The sequence below is a fragment of the Vigna unguiculata genome, chromosome 11, assembly GCF_037176805.1.
Source record: "Vigna unguiculata cultivar grain cowpea cultivar isolate G323 ecotype 2 chromosome 11, ASM3717680v1, whole genome shotgun sequence".
Taxonomy (NCBI): Eukaryota; Viridiplantae; Streptophyta; class Magnoliopsida; order Fabales; family Fabaceae; genus Vigna; species Vigna unguiculata.
The window spans coordinates 13115339-13135700 of record NC_140802.1 but is presented as its reverse complement, the minus strand read 5'-3'; the positions used below and the strand labels follow the sequence as shown (position 1 = coordinate 13135700).

The 20362-nt window shown below is 37.0% G+C and overlaps 1 long non-coding RNA gene across 1 annotated transcript; it reads left to right on the top strand.

Annotated features, from left to right (window-relative positions):
* Positions 1-16949: 16949 nt before the first annotated feature.
* Positions 16950-19978, top strand: LOC114168834 (uncharacterized). The gene is made up of 2 exons (XR_003600770.2): positions 16950-17655; positions 19544-19978. It is a non-coding gene; the product is annotated as an uncharacterized LOC114168834 (long non-coding RNA).
* The last annotated feature ends 384 nt before the right edge of the window (positions 19979-20362 follow it).

The following is a 20362-nucleotide window of genomic DNA, read 5'->3' as shown; positions in this document are numbered from 1 at the left end:
CACCAAACAAAATAACAAAAAGGGAAGTGATTTTTGATGAAGGAGATTGGGTATGGCTTCATTTGAGCAAAGATAGATTTCCAAGACAAAGGAAGTCCAAACTTAATCCTCGTGGTGATAGGCCTTTTAGAGTGCTTCAAAGAATTAACAATAATGCATATAGACTAGAATTACCATGTGAGTATGATGTGAGTGCTACTTTCAATGTTTGTGATCTAACCCCTTTTGTAGGAGATTTGGAGCAAGATGAAGAACCTATAGATTTGAGGTTAAATACTTCTCAAGAGGGAGGGGATGATGGCACACCCTTAGCTAAGGGTCCAATCACAAGAAGCATGGCTAAGCAAAGTCAAGAAGAGTTAGCAACATCTAGTCAAGGTGAAGCTAAACTCCTTTTCACTTGGGCCATCATGGAGCATTTTTAGACCTTGTTTTAAGGCTCATGTATTGTAGGGTTTTAAAAACAATTTTGCTTAAGTAGAGAGCATCATATGCGCCTAGCTTAAGCAACTCTTTAATGTTTAATCATGTTAATCAAGATAGCTTAGGAAGAGCATCCCACATGTGCCACATGGCAAACTCTTTAATGGAGAGTTCTCCTACAAAGGTAGTGGCCATGTGTCATTGTCCTATTGGAAAATTTTTTCATAAAGTAGCTTTTCACATGACAACACATGAGTTATTTGTTTTGTTAGAGTGAGGATTGCCACATGTCAAACTCTCCTCCACTAAGATAGCATTTTTAGAGTTTTAGTGCATGTTAGCATTTTAGGGTTTGGACCATTTTGGAGACACCTTACTCTATAAACAGAGGTGTCCCCCTATGTATTTAGACTTTGAGAATGATAATGTTATGTTGTCAAAATTATTTTTGAGCCATACTTCTTCTCTTAGTCACTTGCTAGAGCATCCCAAGAGGTCCCTCTAACACCCTTTTCTCTAGAGTTGGCCTAACCTCTCTTAGAGCTCCATAAACCACCTTCATCCTACCACTAAATCACCCAAACCGAGAGCCATTTTTTCTCAACACCAAGCTTCTGCAAATCCATCATAATAACCATACTCACCATTTCAAGCTTTGCCCAACCCAACAAGACTCTTGAATCCTATACTCTTATAGACTTGAAAAACTACTAGACAACACTCAGAAACCTAAGAAATATCAAACCTAGATGATGGCTCTCCCTAGCCAACCAAACCTCTTTCTCCAAGTTTGTAAACCAAGCAAAAATGCTCCAAGAAAATCAAAGATTCTTCACTAATAGTTGTATATTTGTGTAGTCTAGAGAGTGAGAATTTTCTAAAAGTTTAGATTAATTTTGCGCTAAAAATGGCAACATTTTTTGTTCTCTATGAAAAACTAGATATGTAGCCTATCCGTTAGCATATTCAATAGGTTGATTTTTCTATCTAATCTTTTGATTTCACTTAACTTAATTAAAATTAGCTGATTTAAAGTTAATTCAGCTGATTGAATATGTAACTTATAGAACTATAGCTTAATCTGTTAAAAACCCATTTAACTAGTTGAAAGACTACAACTAGACTCTTGACATCTATACAATGTCAAATTGTCTTCACTTAGAGTTCCAATCTTAACGCTTTGTGATGAGTGCGTATTTTTGTCCTCATTCAGTGTTTAATTCTGAGTATTTAATTGAATTTGTTAACTTAAAGAGTGATTTAATTAACAATTCTGATAATTAGGCTATTTGAACTTGTGTGAGAAAAATGTCTTAAAAAGTGATTTTTAGCTGCATAAATTATTTTTGGATATTTTAACGTTTGTGGATGTAGCTAAAGTTAAGATTAAGCTTATTTAAAGGTGGGAAAATAAATTGATTTAAAATTACAAAACACCTTTAAATAAGGCTAAAATCAGTAAGTTCTGGAAAAATCACTTTTGTACCCCATACATTACTTATACACTCTCCTTTTTCAAAATGGGTCTCACAAAACCTACTTCTACACCCCTGTCTTTGTCTATTTGCACCCCTTTTTCCACTCATAAAATAGATGAACTTAGATGCTGTCATGTGGCGATCCTTAACTTTTAAAATTGGCCAACCAACACAAGCCACATGGGCTTAATCTCCACTAAAGAATTTGAGCCAATAACATGTTGCCATGTCATCGTCTTCATCTCCACACAACCAGAAACCCTAGCCTCCATCTTCACCATGTTTCCGTCACCGGACCACCGTTAGCCATCGATCTCACCGGCAACACCTGCACCAATCACGGTAGCCACCTTAGCTCTAGAACCATTTTCATTGCCATTGTTTCGCAACAACAACATACTCCTCACACTTGCACTCCACGGACCTACAAAACACCATGAGTCACGCACCATTAGATCTCCACCATTAACGCCACCGTAAGGAACAAAAATGTGCGCTTCAGACCACTCCCTCGCGAGCACACAGCGAGCAACACCGTAGATCTGCAACTGCACCAGCTTTCGAACGCCATCCCTACACCTGGAAACAAAATGCGACGCATCTGTTCCTCCAAACGTGAAATAGCAGCATTCATGCACCATGGAATCACCATGCTCGTCGGGAAGGAGATGAACAGCCACTACACTTCCACCACTGCACAGCAACAACAGCGTTCACACATCTGCTCTACTCGTCAGAAACCTGCACCGTCGCAGCCACATCACCGAAAAAGAAAAAGAATCACGCAACAGCCTTATCCCTCCATTGCACCTGCAAAAACCGTAATCTAGGAGAGAGAAGGAGCTGCCACATGTCATCTTGTCACTACACAGTCAAAATGGTCAAAGCTGGTCAAATATTCAAATCTGGTCAAAGACAGGTCAAACAAGAGGGGTTGAACTGCAAATATTGATAGTTTTGGATGTCTTTGCAAATTTGAACTACAAGATTAAAAATGGCTTATTAAGAAAATTAATGCAAATATTATTTGTTAATAATTTATCAGATATCTTTAAATAATTAATTAATTTAATTATATCATAAATTATTAACCAAACTATATTTGTCAAATAGTCTAGATCTCTCCAAATATCTTTGAATATTTATCTTTATCTTTATTTTAAAAGATATTTGAGAGATTTTAGCAACCGAAAAGCCCAGTCCAAGTCCTATATAAAGAGACAAATGGGGGAAGTAGAAGAAGAAGCTCGAGACTTCGAAGTTTTGGAACCCTTAAGGGGGCCTAATTTCGTTTCCTTTCTCTTTCTCCATTCTTCTATTTTTATTTTGCATTCATGGAGTTCTAAACTTCTTGGGTTGATTTCATTGTAATTTCTTAATTGGATTCTGAGGTTAGATCAATTAATTTCTTTGTTCTTTTTATTATTGTTGAGGTTTTCATTCATCTATGTCTTTTATCTTTAAATCACGTAAGAAGTAATGATTTTAAATCTATATGCATGTTGGTCATATGAGTCCAAGGGTTTTTAAATTGAATTGAGACTTTACTTTGATTTTATTTAGAAAGTTTCATATGATTAAATGAGTTTTTACCAATAATTGAGACTTTACTTTGGTTAAAGGTATTTACTCTAACTACAATTAATTGAGACTTTACTTTGATTAATTAAGCTTTTTATTTGGTGAGGAGATAAAAGAATAGACATGATTAGGCATAGTAAATTTGATTGAGACTGTACTTTGGTTGAATTTACTGTGGATAATCTAAAAGTTCTCACTTTTAATTGAGACTGTACTTGGGTTAAAAGTGAGAACGCCAACAAATTAATTGAGACTTTACATTGATTAATTTGTAAATCTATAACAATAATTAATTGAGCAATAATCTTTAGATCTAACCGATGATAAATCTATTTTGAAAAAGCAATGGAATCAATATATTTTCTTTCGTATTGTTTTTATTTCTTTTTATCTTTTAAATTTTATTTCTATCTTTGTTTATATTAATCCCCTATATTTTTTTATTTTATTTGACTAACTCATTTGTATAGTTTTACAAGAACCAATTTATTAAAAATCAATTTTGTGTTTGTTGGGAGACTACTATCTTAGCAATACTGAAGTTGTTATAGTTTAGTAGTATTAATTTGATCGCGTCAACGATAGCGTTATCACTTTGTCATCTTTATTTGAAACCTATATCTATCACACACATCAAGCTTGATTAACATGCACATCTTTAAGTCTTCACATCGTCATCAATTTAACATAACTTAATCATGTCACTATGCAATGTCTTCATATATCTTCATCAAATCTTCAAGAATCAAATCATTTGTGCTAACAATCTCCCCCTGATTTGTTGAAGCTAATCTTCATTTAATTGATGAAGCAACATCTTCCATTGATTGTCAAGCTTGTGAATCTGACAAAAAAGATTCCAAAGTAGTGTGCACAAGATAACAAACATCCACAAATGCACATGTTCCCCCTATCACTAGTATGTGTCAAAATTTTGGTTCATGAATTGTTTAATTCCTTTAATTTTACCTTTTAATTCTTTGAATTTGAAATTCCTTACTTCCTTAATTTGTTAACCCATTTGGATTCATCAAATGTAATTAAAGTAATTCAGAATGAGATTATGAGCAAACCATATCATTAATAAAATGCCACAATACATAAGAGCAAGAATGATAACAAAAAAAGAAAACAAAATTAAACTTGATACAATTAACATGCTAAATTTTAAAAACAACTGGCTGAAAAGTTGAAAGAACTCATAAACCAACAATACAACATCACAAATGCAATGCATGACTCTCAAAGCCAACCTAATCAATCATCACGATGATTGTTTCTATTCTGGAGCGGGGTCAACAGATCATGAAGGCCATGGATTTAGTCATCCATCTCATGAAACCTTTCATGGCAAAAGTTGTGGTGTGCATCTTAAGACACATTGAGTTCATGCAATTGATGAAGGACTAGCCTCTCAAAGTGGGAATATACATGGCCTCTCTCTTCTAGAGGGTTGTAGGGGACAATCTCATTGGTTCAGTAGTGGGTTCCAATTCATCCTCTTTTTTTCCCCACTTGGGCCAACTTCATGATGATTGGCACCACCAGTTGTTGGTCCACCAATATTGTGGAGATTGAGGGAGGAAACTTGATTCAAAATTCTTGTAGACTCCTCCAGCTCGTATTCTACATCAATTCCAAAATATTAATGAATTTGGAAATCAAAATCTTGTACGAAAACTTGAAGTCCGTGAACCTTTTAGCCTTCATTATATGATCATGAATTACAAAAACCAAAACTACTTAAACTACTTAAAGGTTGAGTGATTGCTTCCACGGGGTACCATGATTTTGGTGACAATAATGGCAAGTAGCCTCTCATCCACCTTGAGACCACCAACATGAAATGTTGTCATTTCACCTCCAGGGTTCCTCAAACACTACCCATAGTACTATATTTTGTTGAAGTCTTCAATAGGACCAATTTTACCTTTCCTTACTTAAACATCTCTTTGCCTTATGCCTATAACATCCTTCCATGCCTTTTATTTTTTTTAAATTTCCATCTCAGTACCCTGACACATGAAAACAGAACATCACTTTTGAACTAGAGATTGGTGAAAAATACCTTGAATGCAGTTCAAGTTATATTTTCCCAAAAATTTCAAAGAAAGATTTCAAGTTTTGGTGTTTGAGTTGTTGATAGAGGTCATCAAAACTCTCAATTTTGAGCCATGCGAAACATAACACCTTGGAGATACTGATTTGCTTACTAGTCATCTCAATCATAAATAAGTGTATGTTATCTTTATTTCCCTTAAACCAAGCTCAATTTTGCCTTCACGTTCATTTCTTGGAGAGGTAGGGGTAGGAGGAGTTGAGTGTTCCTTTTCAAAATGAGCATGATGTTGTTGGCGACGAGGCATGGTGAGTGTAGGTATGACTTTTCTAAGAGAGATGAATGCATATACAGATTTTCAAATGCAATATTTATACATGAACACATTGAATGCAGAATGTAAGACCAAGGAAATTTAAATAAATAATAAATAATTACCTAGCAATAATTATGGATTGGAGGTACCTCTAAGAGAATTAGTTTGTCAAGTCATAGTAAGGAGCAATGGTAGTTCAAGTGGTTAGGTGTGTTGGGTGGTGTTGAGAGGTCTTGGGTTCAAATCTTGTGTATGCCAATAGTGTGATGTTTTAATCATTGCTTTATTTTGCATATATGTTATGTTGTGGGATGTGATTTATAATTATGTGTGCATGAAATGTCATGAAACATGCATTAGCTTGTTGGTTGTTCATATGCTTGATGAATTGGATGGATGTGAGTTTGAACCTTGGCTAGCCATAAGTAGTGTCTTTTTCACGTTTTATTATTTTTGCTAAGTGGTGGAAAGCCTAGAAACCCTACAAGTTCTCTGAGAAACCAAAAGGGTAGAAGAGTGGCAGTTGAGGTGCAGTAAACTCCAAGTAAATGGCACTTGAATGGCCATCAACTATTATTTTTCTAATTTTCGTTTTTTTTATTTACTTTATTTATTTTGGGCTGAAAGTGAGGGAAAAAAAAGTCTAAGGGATAAAATAGAGATTCATTTGGGTGTGGCAGTAGGGAGAGTAATAGAAATCAGTAAATTTGTGACCTAAAAGAGAGGATTGACTATGGGAAAGGATTCTTGGAGTGATGGCAAGGGTTAAGACTTTTGGGGGCGTAGAAGATCACTAAGATTGCAATTGGAGCAAGGAATCCAGTTAAAGGGAGTTATTCTTATGTACTGTAATTTGAATTCTGTGCTCTATGATGTATTGCTGTCTAAATGCATGAATTTCCCTCCAATTTATGCTTTTTTTCAATGTTTCTGGGTTTTTGTTCAAAAATCGCTTTGCGTCAACGAAGGCTCGCCTGACAACTCAATATGTTTGACCCAATTTCTAGATTCTGCAAAGAACCACATGGTGGCAAGGAAAGGCTACTAGGTGACACAAACTGGGTTAATTCATTTTCAGCGATTTTACAGGTTTTGTGATATTTTTGGATGTTCTACAAATTCCTATGCCCTTACTTGCTTGTTTATTGATATAATTGACTGAGAACGTCTACTGTTGAGGATGATTTGATGTTTGGGGGATTATATGAACATGAGGCTTAAATAAGGGTTAGGGGATGATTATGAAATATGGTGTGCAGATTACAATTATGGTGATTTTGCAATTGCATGGGTTAATTGAGTATGTATGCATGTTGGATATGTGTGTGGATTTGGTTTTTATGCAACTAGATGACTGGATTGCAATTTTTACGATTTTTAGGGCTTCTCGCAAGTGCAAGAAAATTTGGGTTTTGCCTAAATATGATGCACCGCTTGGCGGTACATGCTTGCGTTAGGCGATAACCATTGTCCAGCAGGCATGTTTTTGTTGGCTGTTTTGGGTGGCGAGTTAGGTCTTTGTTGGGTTCCACCTTGTGTTATGAATATAGTATTATGATAATATGGAATAGTTGTTATAGTGATGAGTTGAATGTATGAGTTAAGAGTATGGAATAATGTTAAGAATGATTATTGGTTAGAGGTATTATAATACTGAACATATTGTAGACAAGGTTACTAAATTATGAATATGTATAAGTTGTATGCTGAAAATGACTTCTGGTTTGGGGTTTTCTTTAGATTGCATAAGGTGAGGTTAATGGTGAAATTATATGACTAAGTGTTAATGATAATTTTTGGGTGGCATGAGGGGTTTGTTAAAAGGGATGTTTGTATGTACTATTTGAGTTAAGCCTTTCGTTTTGTGTGAGATTATGTATGATTTGGCTGCTGGTTTAGAGTCTCTATGATTAAGATTGACTTGTAGTTAAATTCAAGTGTTGCATGCCTCTAAATCATGAATGTATGACTGCTTATGAGTGATTAATGCTTATGATTTATGGAGATCCAATTTAAGACATGATGATTGGTGTGAATGCACAATCTGGTATTTGGATGTATGTCTGTGATGATTAGAGTGTGTTAGAATTTGATTTGAATTGCTTAAACTAGTAAAATTCACGTTACTTATGTAGTGCCTCATGGTGCAGATGGGACCGCTAGGCGATAGCTACCAGTAGGGGTATCCTGTAGTGTGTGGTGCCCAATAGTAGGTTAATACCGCAGGTGGTCTGCGATGCAATGTCTCCTAGCGGCGCTTAGGCTGTACCAAGAGATAGTGTAGTTGTAGTGTGCGTTTATGTTGGATTTGGGTGCTGCGTGGTGATGGTTTTTGTCTGGGATATGCTTGCATGGATTACGAGTGAGAAGGTTCATAATGGAGTTGGAAACTTGTGATTAATATGGACGGGGAGGTTCGTATTGGATGTACTCTTATGTGGGGATATGATCAGGGAGGTTCGTATGTTTTGTGCTCACACTTGAGGGTGTTATGAGCGGGGAGGTTCATAATAGGTGGTGTTCAAGCATGTTGGACTACAAGTGGGGAGGTTCGTAGAGTCGGACTACAAGCGGGCAGGTTCGTGGAAGCATTGGAATCACTGAGACCATGGTTGAGTGTGTGCTCGTCTCATATAGGTTATAAGACTAGGATGGCATGGTATAAAGGTGTTAATAAATGAGAAAATGGTTAAGTTTATTTATTTAGATCATTATTTATGTTTGTTATTTATTTAGACCACCCTTTTTGTTTGTGTTTGACAATGATAGTGTGACTTGTCACACGAGAGGAGATGTGACTCCAAGTGAGGATGGTGATGCGTAGAGACGGACCTAGGGCTAGCTATCAGGATTATTTTAGAACTTGTTTCGATTATCTTGTAATTTTCTTTTATTTGGGTTTTGGATTATGGATTGTAATAAAGCCTTGAGGATTATTTTTATTTTACACTATTTAAGTTTTAAATTTTCCCGCGCTTGGGAACGTTATGAGTTATTGAATCTTATTTTAAATATATATTTTTCTTGATCAAGTAATGATGAGGCTCCTTCGTCGCGATACTCGCCAGAAAGGCTCTCTAATCGGCGTTTTACCGATTGAATCTCGTAGAGAGCGAGGGAAACGCAGCGGAAATACTCGAAGATGAAGATTAGGCTCGGTTCGCTCTGGTTTCTCATTGGTTTGGGGCCACCCGAGTAGGTAAGGACCTAACCTAGGGTTTAGGGTGAGCTGACGAATGTGGGAGTGATCTCTACCGGAATATCTCATTCATCAAAGCTAAACTTTACAACGAAATGGCTTGCCCTTTATAGAAGAGAGGCAATCGGAAAACAAAAGGAAGAGAGGAACGTCGTCTAACATGTTCCTAACGGCGAGAGAAGAATGAAGAAAGGAAAATACAGGGACCGCTAACGGCAAGGCGCCGTGAAGCTTATGGTTGATGGAATCCGTGAAGGTGTGGATGGCTCTAACAAACCCTAACAGAAAAGTGAGGGACATGGTTGATGTGTTCTTGTGTTGACGGCAAGGGATGGTAGAGGAAACCCTAATAGCAACGTGAACCAGAACCCTAGCACAATGGCGGAAGGAACACGTGATGCGCAAAATGAAAACCTCGTGTGTGGCATCCTTACACAATGGCTGCAACGCTGTTTGGGCTGCTTGAATGAATTGGTTGGAGGCCCAATATGTGATAGCAGAACACTTAATGATGTTTCTCGCACAAAACCACGCATGGTGTGCAGAAAGCGAGAGAACTGGGATGCACGCGAGGCCCATTCAAGAAATGTTAGTAGTAGTGGTATGCACACGTATATGAATGGAACGCTGAAGCTTCTCGCCCTTCACTTGGAAGTGGCCTGAAAGTGCCTTTGGCTTGCACGTTGGAGCAGGTTGGTTGGTGTGAAGAAAAATTTGGGCCGCAAGCCCATTATTAATTGGGAAGCTAGAAAATATCTACATTTAACAAAACAAACCAATTAAAAACAATATTTATTTAATTAAAATAAAAGAAATTACAAGAAATTGAAAAGTAATGGGCCTAGTCATTGGCCCAATGCTATAAGCCTTATTGGGGTCACATCAAGTAATATCCGCATTGGGTGTTATACAAAATTAGTAAGCTAAATTGTGCAGATTTGTTGTATTTAATTATGTTTATGTAATCAAGGCAAATTACTGTATCAAATTAAAATATTGTGTTTTCAATGAGTTTTCATGAGTGGATTAATCAATCAATTCAGATCATGTAAGGTGCATGCACATTGGAATCACGCAATACATATGTTTTATGGTCAATGTAATCTTTTTGCACACAGTACTTATTTAAGTGAAATCAACACATATAATTGTAATATTCCTATTTAAGTTCTTAGCTTGTTAAACCAATCATGAGTTAATGGTTTTTGTGAACAAATCATAATTGATTTTCTATTTTAACAAACTTAATTTCACAATCACCTTTTAACACATGATCTCTAATGAACTGATGCCTTATTTCAATGTGTTTAGTTTTTTAGTGTTGTATTGGATTCCTAGTTAGATTCAATGCACTAGTGTTGTCATAAAATAAGGGCCTTTACCAACTTCACTCCATGGTCCAAGAGTTGATGTTTAAGACATGATTCGTGTTGAGAAATATCCAGTGGCAATGTATTTTGCCTCAATTGTGGTGAGTGCTACACAAACTTGCTTCTTGCTATTCCATGATATCAAACTCCAGCCAAGTAGGTGGAAAACTCCACTTGTGCTTAAAATTCACTTTGACTAATCTTAAAATTCACTTAGATTAATCTTAAAATTACCCGAAGACCATAATCCAACATTGGTTGTTCCTTTTAGATACTTGAGAATTCTCTTTTCATATTTGTAGTGTGATTCCTTTTCACACATACACACACTGAATTGAATATATGACCTACTTGCAATTAGATAGAGCAAAGAGTTAATTAGTGCTCTGTATTTGGCAGAATCAACTTGTAGTCCAACCTCATCTGAATCCATATAGTAGTTTATAACAACTGGAGTGGCATCTTCCTTGTAATTATCCATTTCAAACTTTTGTAATAGATCAAAAGAATATTTTGACTACTTAAAAATTTTCCATACTCAAGTTGTTTGATTTGTAGCCCCAAAAATTAGGTTAGTTCACCCATCATGGGCATCTCGAATTCACCGTACATGGCTGCAACAAATTCTTCACACATGGAGTTATTATTTGAGCCAAAGATAATGTCATCAACATACACTTGAACAAGTATTACATCACTTTCATGTTTTCTAATGAAAAGTGTTTTATCAACAACACTTCTAGGATACCCTTTTGATAGTGAAAGGTTACTTAGCCTTTCATACCACTAATGTGGTGCTTGCTTTAATCCATATAAGGCCTTTTTTAGTTTGAAAACATGGTTAGGTAAATATGATCTTCAAAACTAGGTGGTTGGGATACATACACTTCTTTATTCAAGAAAGCATTCAAGAATGCACTTTTGACATCCATTTGAAACAATTTGAAATTACACATGCAAGCATATGCCAATAACAATCTCACAGCTTCCAGTCTAGAATCAAGTGCATATGTTTCATAAAAATCAATACCTTCCTCTTTATTATAACCTTTATCTACTAGCCTAGCTTTGATTTTGTACAAATTATATTCATATAATCACTTCAAGGAACTATAGACCATACATATTTTCTAGTGAATTAATCAAGTTCATCTTGCATGGTAGTGATCCAATTACTATCATTCAACGCATCATTCACATTTTTTGGGTTCAACTTGTGTTGCAAATGCAACATGTTCATAAAAGTTATTGAGCGTGCGTATAGTAGATACTCCCTTGTCAATGTCAACAACGATGTTGTCCTTTGACAGCCATTTGGGAGTAGTCCAATCCTTTGGCAAGTTGTTGTGAACATGAATTTTAGTTGATTAAATTTCCTTTTCAATTGATTCATTTTTTGTTTGATCTTCCTTTTCTACAATGGCATCATTGTCAGTTGCATCAATTATCACTTCATCTTGCAACTTTGAGTTAAATTCATCAAATACAACATGTACAGACTCTTCAACAATCATAAGCCTTTTATTATACACTCTATATGCATGGTTTTTTGTAGCATAACCAAGAAAGACTCCATCACCATTTGCATCAAACTTGCCAAGATTTTCTTTTCCATTATTCATATGAAACATTTATAGTGAAACACTTTCAAGTGAGTCAAAATAGGCCTTTTACCTTTGAAAAGCTCATGAGAGGTTTTCTTCAAAATAATATTGATCAAAACACGATTTAATACATAACTAGTTGTGATGACAACATTAGTCCAAAATACTTTGGCAATAGAATTTCATTCAACATGATCCTAACAAGTTGTTCAAGTGAAATACTCTTTCTTTCAACCACTCAATTTTTGTTGTGGAGTTATATGAGCAGAAAACTTGTGTTTGTACCATGTTTTCACAAAAACTTTCAAACGTTTCATTTTGAAACTCTCCTCCATGATCACTTTGAATTAACTTAATTTTAGAACTTTTTTCATTTTCTAAGACCTTGGCATGTCTTTTGAAAGCATGATAGGTATCATTTTTGAATCCTAAAAATAGTCCCTATGTAAACCTAGAGAAATCATCTGCTATGACCATTGCCTAAAAGTTCCCACCAAGATTCATGGTTCACGAAGGTCCAAATAGGTCCATGTGAAGCAATTTTAAAGGTCTTTTAGTTGAAACATAGTTTTTAGGTTTGAAAGAGACCTTAAATTTTTTTCCCTTTTGGCATGCTTCACATGCTTTATCCTTCTAAAACTTAAGTTTTTGCTAGTCCTTCAACCAGTTGTTTTCTATTCAAACTGTTTAAATGTTACATATGAATGTGCAAAGAAATTTATGCCATAACCATGTGTCATCTTCTATTTTAAGAAAACAATGTTTGCTATTTGATGCATAATGTAAATCAAGCAAGTATATTTTGTTAACTCTTTTTCCTATTAACACAATGCTACCACATGAATCAAAGATAAGATAATGACTAAAGCACACTTGTTATGGTGAATGAGGGATCCATTGTTTATGACTCCAGTTCCAAGTATTTTCCCTTCATTATTATCTCCATAATTAACAAATCCTTCATCCTTCAAGCTTAACTTTGCAAATTTTACTTGATCACCAGTCACATGCCTTGAACACCTACTATCTAGGTACCACAAATCTTTCTTGTCACTCTTTATGACCTATAAAACATATTTACATTACATGGTACCCTTGATAGGTTGGGTCCATTATGGTTAATCCTTTCATGGTCCTTTTGAGATCCATTTCAAATATCCCTTAGGTACATCATATTTTCTAGCTTTACAATTTTTAGAAAAATGTAACACCCTAGGCAGATGTTACTTGATAAAGTAAATTTTATATAAAATATGGAATTAAATAACTTATATGGTTCCCAAGTGCGGGAAGAATTGAAAACTTATACTGCGTAAAATAGAAACACTCCTCAAAGGCCTTATTACAATCCATAATCCAAAAGCTGAAATAAAAAAAATTACAAAATGTTTTAACATAAGTCATAAAGCACTCCCCAGAGCTAGCCCTACTCTACCGCTACGCATCATCGTCCTCACCTGGATCCACATCTGCTCCTATGTGGCAAGTCACACGATCATCGCCAAACACAGACAGAAAGAGCGAGCTGAAATGAAAGATCATACATAAATAATGATAATTACACACACCCAAAGTAACTTAACCATTTTCTTATTCGCTGATTCCTTTGTACCATGTCACCCTGATCTCATAACCTATATGAGAAGAATGCACACCTAGCTATGGCCATAGGGATTACAATGCTTCCACGAACTTGCTTGCTCGATGTCTAACTCTACGAACCTCCCTGCTCGTAGTCCAACACGCGTGAACACCTGCTATAAACCTCCCTGCTCATAATAGCCTCAAGTGTGAGCACGAAACATACGAACCTCCCTGCTCGTATCCCTACACAAGAGTACAACCAATACGGACCTCCCCGCTTATATTAATCACACGTTTCCAACTCCATTACGAACCTCGCCAATCGAAATTTATTCAACTATATCCCATACCAAAAATCACAACCACCCCTACAAAACCCTCCACAAAAAGCTCTTGCTCCTGCACTATCACCTGGTGTAGCCTAAGTGCCGCCAAGAAAAACTGTGTTGTAGACCACCTAGTGGTACTCACATGCCGCCAGGGACCAAACGCTCTAGGAACCTCTTTGTTTGTAGCTATCGCCTAGCGTATTCAGTTTATATGGCCAGTCGTTGCACTAGTACAACAAATTTTACTAGTTTTCTAGGCACAGTAAGATAGATTCCAATACATTGATCGTCACAGGAACACATTAAAATATCAATTGCAAACTTTTACATGTCAATCGAATTGAATCACATATACTCAACAATCACACCATACAAATGTTCAATTTCAACTAAGGATATCTCACCTTCATAAGGCTGTAAAACATAACACTAAACTATTACATAATACATTCTTACATTCCACTAAGACACAATTTGCTAAATCATTCATCGCATACTCTAGTAATTCATACATATGGATACACATGACTTCATCCCCATGCCATTAGCCTTTGAATCTAGAAAAGAAGAATCATACATGTAGAAGTGACCAAAACCAGCCGATACAAGGTGCTACATCTCATGTCAAACCATACATTATTGCCAAAACAAGTAGCACATAATCACCCCATCACGTGGAGATTCTCAACTGTTGCCAGGCGGTTCTTCAAGAACTCAGAATTTGGGTTTGATCAGCTTGAGTCGTTTGGTGGGCCTTCAATGCCGCTAGGCAATTTCTAGACAGAAGCCTAGAAACTTCGTAAAACAATGTCAATGGAGGGAAAATCGGCCACTTAGACAGCAATAATTCATGAAACTGCATCATACAAATTAAAAGCAAGTAGACACAACTCCCCTTACCGGGATTCCTTGCTTCAAGTGCGATCCTTGTGATCTTCCTTGTCCCAAAAGTCTCAATCCTTTCCTCCACTCCATAGCTCCCTTCCAACACTCAATATCTCTTTCTAGGTATTCCAAAAATGTAGCGCTAATGAAATGGAAGCCCAAAGGCAGGAAAACTCCCGTTTGAGGAGGAAGGTGGAGATGGAAGTTGCGCATAGCAAAGGTAAGGAAAAGGAAGTTCATGTCGAATTCAAAACTTCGCTTTATCATATGACTGAAGAAGAGAGCGAGTACAACCTGACTCCCCATACCATCACGACAACCTAGCACACCGCCACCTTTCAAACTGCTACCAACCACCCTGGCACCGCAAACATAAACAAGTGTCGACACCCTTTCATTGACGGCATCACAAAAACTCCCCTTCCCAAGCAGTGGGAACCCTTTCATTGACGTGGAGATTTATGTCTCTTAGGTCAGACTCTACACGACCGAAGATGTCATCATGTGTATAGCTTTCCCCACCACCCTCAAGGGACCATCCCTAAAGTGGTTCACGTCTCTGCCCCCATACTCTGTAAAGTATTTCAATACCCTATCCACCTTTTTCTCCACCCAATTCGTAGGAAGTGTCAAACAAGAAAGAGATGAGACATTGAGAGCTTTTATCGACAGATTCAGTAAGGTGGCCCTAAAAATCAAGAACTTCACACAAGACGTGGTCTTGCAGTACATGGCCATGGCTCTTAAACCAAGGCCATTCGTAGATAACATCTACTTGAGACTGCCCGCCACCATGCACGAGTTAAGGTTGCACGTCGTCGACTACATACGCATGGAAGAAATGAGGACACTACGAACCAAGTTTCTCACTAGACTGCAACCTGTTGAAAAGAAGACTAAGAAAGCACAAGCAAGGGTAGACCCTAAATCCCGAGATCCCAGAACACCAAGATACTCAAGATACGCATCTCTGAGCGCTCCTCACTCACGTATCATGGAAGAGGCCCTTCACAACGACCTCATCCCCCCTCCTCAAAAGTCTCACAACCTGCCAAACTCAGATATGTCCAAGTATTACAAATACCACCACAATAACGAATATCCAACAGATGAATGTAAAGCTCTACAGGATAAGATTTAAGAGCTTATACACTTTGGATACCTTAAAGGTTTCATCAGAAGAGATGGGGAAGGTAGTTCACGAGTAGGGTATAACTGGAACACTGATCGCCCAAGCCAACAACATGACAATAGAAGTCAGAAGGACGAACAAAGAGAGAATCCTCCCACACAGACCGATAACAATCCGGTTGACAAGCCTCTTCTACGAGGGGCCATAAATACCATATCGGGAGGCTTTATAGGAGGTGGCATCGCCACGTCAGCAAGAAAGCGAAACCTCAGAAATATCTAGTCTGTTAATGCCATAACCCGCACACAACGACGTCGAAGGATGCCTCCCATAACGTTCATAAACGCCGACTTTCAAGGCATGGAGCAAGAACAAGACGATCCAATGGTTATCACTGTGCAGTAAAAAAGTGGTATTTGATCAAGGAAGTTCAGTAGATATCTTTTACTGGAAGACATATTAGAGGTTCGAGTTTCCGGTAGAAACGATGATTCCTCACGATGAACCTATATACGACTTTTCCGGGGAAAGTGTATGCACCTAATGATATATCGACATGCACACAGTATTCTGTTAAGGAAATCAAACCCCACCTTGCAATGAAATTCCCATCAATGGTAGGCGATATCATCACCATCCACGATAACCAACTGCTAACAACGTCAAAAGGGCACCAGGAGCAGGAATTGCTTTGGTAGAAGAAATAAGGTTGGCTCGCGGAATGGGGTGCGACTCGCGGATAAAACCGGTAAGAGAGACCAAAGGTGATGTAACCCCAATAAGGCTTATAGCATTGGGCCAACGTCTAGGCTCATTCCTTTTAATTTCTTTTAATTTCTTTTATTTTTAATTACATAAAACTTGTCAATTGGGTTTGTTTGCTAAATGCAACCTTTTATATTGGGGTTGCGACCCAATTCACCACACCCATGCTTTCAATCAATAAGCATGTGGGCCAAGATCCCATCTGTGACCCAAGTCCAGCTGCGCGTTGCGTGATTCTGTTTGCACACCTCTACGCGTCTACAAAATAGCAGCCAACTTTTTCAATCAACAGCCCAATCATATTTTCTGCACACCCCTACAACGTTGGAAGCATCCTTAGTTCAACTGGTTGGGCCCGCTTCAGCCCAAACTGCAGCACTCCAAAAACTAAACCTCCGCTAGGGTTCTTTCGTTTCAACCCGAGCCCAACTTCTTCAATGCTTCAGCTGATCAACCAACGCATGCGTTCCCTCTCTCTAGACAACGCAGTTGGGTTTCTTCCTCCTTCTTCAAACACGCTATTAGGGTTTCAAACTTTCACCTATGCTCCCATTTTCTGTTGGAGCGTCGTTTCAACGTAGCTTCCCAACCCTTTTTCTCGTTAGGATCCATGTACACGGCCTCGCTGCCATTAAGATCTTTTCTTCTTTCCTTCCATTCTCCGTTTGCCTCTATTCTATAAAGGGGTAAACCATTATTTGTAAACATTTAGCTTAGATGAATGATAAATCTGGTTGAGAATACTCCCATTTTCGTCTCTGCTCAAACCCTTCACCTTAGATTAGGATTTATCCTCCTAGGGTTTCCAAACCAGTGAGATTCGAGCGTTACTCACCAATTATAAGCCTTTCGCTGCATTTTCCAGTCATTTCCACTGATGATGATATTATGTCTATCTCTCTGATTCTGCCATTCAATGTATATATCACAGTTAGGTTTTATTTTCAATTTGATTACCTAGCTTTCAGTTTTATAATCTCGTGTTTTGTCGTCAGTTTTGTGTAATTCGTATTATGTCTTTGATTCTATAGAGTTGTCCCTAATTTTTGTGTGTTGTTCTATATTTCATTCTTAATATGCTGAGTTTAGTATCCGAATTTGTGTTTTGTTGAGTTCCTTAATTGTTATTAGATCATTAGCAATTCTCTTATGCAGTATATGAATTGTTGTTGTGTCCTGTATTAATTCGTGCTCAATTTCTTGCAATTGTTGTCCAATTGAATATGTGTTTCAGTTTGAATCTATTATTGTTCTAGAAATTCAATTTCTGGCCAATGATTCTTGCTGCCATACACTATCTCAGTTAATACAATCTGATTGTGTTCAGAGTTCTGCTAAGGTTTTGGTTTAGCTGAAAATATAAGCATGTTTAGTACCTTTTTTACTGCAGTATTCTATGCCTTCACAGATGCTTCAATTTTCGTTCTGTTCCAAATTGTTGCCTCTGGATTAGTATCCTTGAATGAGTTGAGTGCTGCTAGCTTCATTTGTTTTAACAGAATCTGGTTTCTAATAGTTTACAGTGTTTTCAATGCATGTTCTGTGTTGATTTGATGAATTCTTGTGGCTATATGAATATGAATTGAAATTGCATCTGTTTTCAATCGTGTGTCTGCTTAATCACATTTTGTTGATTTGTGATTACTAGCCTAGAGTGTGTCCTTATCATTTTCCCTGTAGTTTCATATATCTGCCTTGTTGTGCTGGACATTCATTTGATTTCAATTCAGTATCTTGATTCATTGATTCAGTTTGTGTTATTGAACTTATTACACTCTATATATCCAACTGAATTCTCTTGTTTCAAGCTCTGTTTTGAATCCATAAGTGTGGTGTGATATTGTGATGTCTTGTTCGAAGCTATGCTTTGCAGATTATTCATATTCGTATGCCAGTTGATACATATCTTGGGTGCAGTGTATGTTTGGGCTAGTTTTACTTGGCATTGCAGTCCTTGTTGTGGTCCACTTTCTATATTTCCATCTTTGATTCTTGTCACTGCATGTCATTGCTTTCCAATTTATGGTGTTGTTTTTCTGTTGGCCACCTAATTGTGTGCAAATATGCTGCAACAATGGTGTTTTATTGCTCTGTCTTATACTCTTTTCCTTGCTGCGTATTGTTTGAAATTCTGCTGCATAATGTAGTTGTTGGACCATTTCTAGTTCCTTGCATCTACAATGCACTGTCCGAGAGTTTCATGCTGTCTTATGTGCTTTTCACCTTTGTTTTTTTTTTATTTCTTCTTTTTGAGTTGAATCTCTTGAAATCTGCCATATCCATTTGTTCATTGATTTGGTGGTCAAAAATTGCACTTTGTGTGAACCATTTTTCACGTTTTTGATAGCTAAAAAGAAAAGGAGAATGCAATCATTGAAAAGAAAAAGAATTTTTTATGAGAACAAAAGCATCTGAAAGCGACTGAATCAATCTTGATTGCATTTGAACACATTATTTGTTTCAGCACAATATAAGTTGCCTTGCACAGTTCACAACTGCCTACTACTTTTTTCAATGACAATTGCATATGCTCTTGATTCAACTTAATTTGAGTCTTTGTTTGCTTTTGGTTTTATTCATCTTAATCTAGATACATTCCTTAGGTTCTCTTTTGTGTGCCTCCTTTCTTTCATAGCTTGTTTCTTGCTTGTCTTTGTTGGCTATCCTTTGAGTTTGTCATTATATCCATCACTTGATGTTGTCCTTGCCTCAAATTTGAACTTTTATTGTTTTCTGCTTTTTACTCTCAAAAGTGGCTGACTGCTCATGTGCTCTTGGTTCATTTGCCTTGAACTCACTGTTTTTGGTAGCCTTGTAGGTGATAACCTTTCTACAAGGTGCAGCTGTGGTGAGGAAAAACAAATTGAGTGGCCACCGAGAGGAAAAAGGAGTGAGTTGGGACCTTCAAGGAGGAGTGCACGCACTTGAGGGTGACACACTTTGGAGGCTGGCCGAGAGAGAGACATAGCTTAGCATAGTTTATGTTCTTTTACTGTGCTTTTTGTTTTGATGTCACAGCTTTTGTGTAAATTTTCTTTTCAGATTTCAGTTTTCTCCTTTATTTGGCTTAGGTGGGAAAATACTTTAGAGCAATCCCATCCTTAGCATTTAATTGTAATAGTTTAAGCGTTTAGTGTGAGGTTCAAGGGGTTCCAAAGGCCACTTGTATCTTCACTTAGATTTTTCGTCTAGTTTATGTTTTCAGCCTTTATGTTTTATGTTTTTATGCTTTCAATGTCCATGTTTTGTGTGATTTGTGTGTTTGCCATTTATGTTTTAGGTCACCGTGACATCTAGGTGCAATGTGTTTAACACCTAGGTGACTTTCTTTTGGTCTTTAAATTTTCAATCTCTTTACACATTTTGTCCAATTGTTTTCACACAATCTGTTTTCATTTGTATTTTTATTGAGAATTTTTGTGAAAGCATTCTAGAGATCTTTGGCGAGGAAAGACTTGGTTCCTAAGCTTGTCCATGTGACTCACCTCCCTTTCCTGGGAGTATCTCTAGAAATCTTTTCCATTATTTTCTCTTTAGAAATTCATCAACTTCTTTTTGGAAAAAAAATGTTTTGCTAAAAGTGGTTCAAAATGAGTTTTTCCTCTAGCCGTATGCATGTAGATAGGCATAATAGTCT